Here is a 4550-nt window from a genome sequence, read left to right as displayed (position 1 = left end):
CACTTCTTGTCCTGGAATCCCCGTTCCTGAACTGGACTCCCAGCCTCCCACTCCTTACCTCTCCCCTCGAAGTCTTATACAAGGAAATTCACCACGGGGAACTTGATGTCAGAGAGTGAGCTCGCCCTGGGAATGGAGGTGTAGAGACAGGGGTTTTCTCTCTAAACCTGGTCAAGTTTTGTCTGAAGGCAGCAGATAGAGATTCTCAGAGACCAGTTCCCTTTGTGTTTGTTAATACAGTAGGTAGCACAATATTGTAATCCCTGAATGGTTAGAATTCCAATCTGTAAAAGACCTGGGTCAAAACAGCATCGCAATTAAACTTTCAAAGCTAAGTTTTACTTTCCCAGACTAAGGATCTGTGACTCTGGGTTGTTACATTTAAAATCATCTTCATTCCCTAGCCCAAGATTCCCTATGTGAGCCCAGAACATCTCCTGAACAAAGAAGCAGGGGTCTGTTGGGGGAGGGGGACAAGGGAGGGGCAATGGGGAGGGGGCTGGAGGTCGAGGAGGGATAACATGGGGATCTGTGGAAGTACCCCAGAACCTAAAATTTAAAAAGGGAGGAGGAGGAGAAGGAGGGGGAGGGGGAAGGGGAGGAGGAGGGAGGAGGGAGGAGGAGAGGGCGCGGTGGCTCAAGCCTATAATCCCAGCACTTTGGGAGGCCGAGGCAGGTGAATCACGAGGTCAAGAAATCGAGACCATCCTGGTCAACATGGTGAAACCCCGTTTCTACTAAAAATGCAAAAAATTAGCTGGGCATGGTGGCGCGTGCCTGTAATCCCAGCTACTCAGGAGCCTGAGGCGGGAGAACTGCCTGAACCCAGGAGGCGGAGGTTGCGGTGAGCCGAGATCGCGCCATTGCACTCCAGCCTGGGTAACAAGAGTGAAACTGCGTCTCAAAAAAGAAGAAGAAGAAGAAGAAGCAGGGTTTGTTTCTTATATTGCAACCACGAGCCTTTAGTCACCACCTCAAAGTTGGCAGTGCTTTATTCAGTCCCAATGCTCTTCACCAACACTCCAATGCTGCCTGTTTTTGTGAAAGACGCAGTGTGCATACTATTTTTTTTTTTTTTTTTTTTTGAGACGGAGTTTCGCTCTTGTTACCCAGGCTGTAGTGCAATGGCGCGATCTCGGCTCACCGCAACCTCCGCCTCCTGGGTTCAGGCAATTCTCCCGCCTCAGCCTCCTGAGTAGCTAGGATTACAGGTATGCGCCACCGTGCCCAGCTAATTTTTTGTATTTTTAGTAGAGACGGAGTTTCACCATGTTGACCAAGATGGTCTCGATCTCTTGACCTCGTGATCCACCCGCTTCGGCCTCCCAAAGTGCTGGGATTACAGGAGTGAGCCACCGCGCCCGGCCGCAGTGTGCATACTTTATTTGGACACTTGGTATTTTTGTAACCCTTTTCCTTTTAATCTTAAGGAGGCCATTAGTTCTTAGGCAGTCCTCCTAGGCTCTTCCACTGCTTTAGAATTCTTCCTCTCTCCTTTTCCTCACCTCCTGGTTCTCCAGCCCTTCTCTCTGCCCACCATCTCTCACATCCTCCTCTTCCCTTAGTCCCCACCACCCGGCCACTCCTGAATTGTGGCACTAACACTGTCCCTCACTTCCTGCCCTTGTCTGTTCTCCCCACAGTGCTCAGCCCTCCTGCTAATGTGACTCAGGTCGTTTCAATTCTTCACTTAAAATGGTTGGATTCTGGTCTACCACTTTGCTATTTGTTTTCAATTTGTCTCATATCTCACAGTTTCTGTTCCTCCTTTGCTACTTTCTTATGTGTCAAAGAAACGTTTTTTAGTTTATGGTTTTAATTCTCCTAGTGGCTTTTAGCTATATTTCTTTACACTAATTTTTTATTGTTCTGAGAATTGAAAATTCCTTGATTTTCACAGTGAAGTTGAGGTAATGTTAAACTACATCCAGCAAAATAAAGGACACTTGAAATGGTTTAGTTTCATTTAGCCTATCATCATGCTATTATTGTTGTGTTTATTCCATCAATCTACATTATATACTCAATGATACAGTGTAATAGTTTCTGTTTTAGAAAAGCAGTCATATGCCTTCAGGAAATGAAGAAAATGAGTGTGTATGTGATATGTGTGTGTGCATCATTTCTGTTGTTAATTGTTCCTTTCTGTGTGTCTGGGTCACCATCTAGTATCATTTCCCTTAAGCCTGAAGAATTTCCTTTAAAATTACATGTAGTACAGGATGCCTGGGAAATGAATTTTATGGTTTTGATTATCTAAAAATGTCTTTATTGCCTTCTTCCCCCTGCCCTTTTTTTTTTTTTTTTTTTGCTTATCAGGGCATTTACGTATAAAAAATTTACCAGTTTTATCTGTGCTTTTTGGCGAATATTGGTAATTATTTGTAGCCATGTAACTACCACACTGGTCAGCAGAGAAACACCACATGCAAAGAACCCTGTGCTAGGCTCCTCCACTGCTTTAAAGTCCTTTCCCCTGCTCCTTTTCCTCACCTCCTGCTTTCCCAGTCCTTCTCTCTGTCCCCTCCTCCCTCACACCCTCCTCTTTCCTTAGTTCACACAGCCCAGTCACTCCAGAATTGTGGCACTATAGAGAACACTTTCTTTTCCCTAGAAACTTTCTTTCTGTCCCTTTCTATCTAATCCCTGGCTCCTACCTTCACCCCTTGCCTTCACTCAACCACTGCTCTGCTTTCTGTCACTGCAGTAGTGGAATTTCATGGACATGCGATCATATGTGATGCAGTCCTTTGGTCTCTCACTCAGCATAACAATGTTTGAGATGATGTCATCCATTCATTTTTGTTGCTGAGCAGCTGCCCAGTATTGCTGGAATCCCAGTTTATTCACTGGTTTCTCTATTCTCCAGTTGATAGACATAGGGATTACTCCAGTTAGGGTGTGTTATTAATGAAGCCACTATAAATAACTGCTCACAAGTGTGGCCTTACATTTTTACTGCTTTTGGATAAATACATATTTGTGGAATTGCTGGGTCCTGTCGTAATGGATGGGTAGCCGTATAAGAAATTGCTGAACCCCTTTACAAATTGGCTGAAACATATTTTGCATTCCCACCAGCAATATCAGACATTTTTATTTTTTCCATGTTCTTCCCAGTATTTAGATTTATCGTACGTATTTTTAACTGTACCTATTCTAGGTGATGTGTGATGGTTTCTCATTCTGGTTTTAACTTTCGCTTCTTTGATAACTAGTATTGCCTCCTATCTCTTCATGCTCATCTCAGTGATTTATTACATGTATTTTATGAACTATTTTGCAAATTCAGTGATTAATTCCAGAGACTTTTTCAGAATTTCCTAGTGTTTCCTACATATGCAGCGAAGCTGGTGACGAGAAAAGACATTTATTTATTTATTTATTTCCTATCCATTGATGTTTTTCCTTTTAAAATTATGTTTGCTTGGTAGAGATGAGGTCTCAGCATCAGGCTGGTCTCAGACTCCTGAGCTCAAGTGATTCTCCCACCTCAACCACCAGAAATGTAGTGATTACAGGCATGAAACAACATGCCCAGTACTTCTATTGGTCTTTTATTTCATTTTCTTGCCATGTTGCAGTGGTTAGGATGCCTGTCAGGTGTTTAAACAAGAATGATGAGAGCTCACATATTTGTTTACAAGGAACTTAAACAAATTTACAAGAAAAAAACAGCCCCATTAAAAAGTGGGCAAAGGATATGAACAGACACTTCTCAGAAGAAGACATTTATGTGGCCAAGAAACATATTTTAAAAAGCTCCACATCACTGATGGTTAGAGAAATGCAAAACAAACCACAATGAGATACCATCTCTCACCAGTCAGAATGGCAATTACTAAAAAGTCAAGAAGCAATAGATGCTGACAAGTCTACGGAGAAATAGGAACACTTACACTGCTGGTGGGAATATAGACTAGTTCTGTTGTGGAAGAATTTCACCTGACAAGAAACCCAAACGTCAGTCAGACGGTCAGAGAACACAGTTTATTATGCCCGTGGACCCAGACGGGTTCGCACCCAAAGGTCTGGCCCTGGCCTGGAACAGCACACAGCTTTTATATGTTGGGTGCAGGGGGAGTAACTGAAGGTTTTAGGCAATGTGGCAGTTTCTCAAGGGACTTTCTAGTTAGCAAGCAGGAAGCGAGCATACAGAAGCAGATAGTGGTGGTTAGTTCGATAATTAGGAGATTTTTCACAAACTTTCCACTTCATTCCCCCTTTGATGCTGTTTTATGAACTATATGGAGCATCACCTTTATATTTCAGCTGAGTTTAGTGGCAGTTGGGCTGCTGTTTTCTTGACTACTGTGGCCTCAAAGCGCTGGAGTGCACTGACTAGGCAGGGGCTGAAGGTGAGGGCCAGGACAAGCATTAGTACAGGCCCTAAGACAGGCAGGACCCATTGAGTCCAAGTTCCAAGTCCTGGGGAGCCCCAGAGGCTTTCTGACTCAGTATGTAGCCTTTGAATAAGATTCCTCAATTCCTTGACGTTTCTCATGACAATTCCTGACTGATTTACATAGTAACAGCATTCTTCCTGCAAG

The sequence above is a fragment of the Callithrix jacchus genome, chromosome 4 (genome assembly GCF_049354715.1).
Source record: "Callithrix jacchus isolate 240 chromosome 4, calJac240_pri, whole genome shotgun sequence".
Lineage (NCBI taxonomy): Eukaryota > Metazoa > Chordata > Mammalia > Primates > Cebidae > Callithrix > Callithrix jacchus.
Note: the sequence above shows the minus strand (reverse complement) of the source record.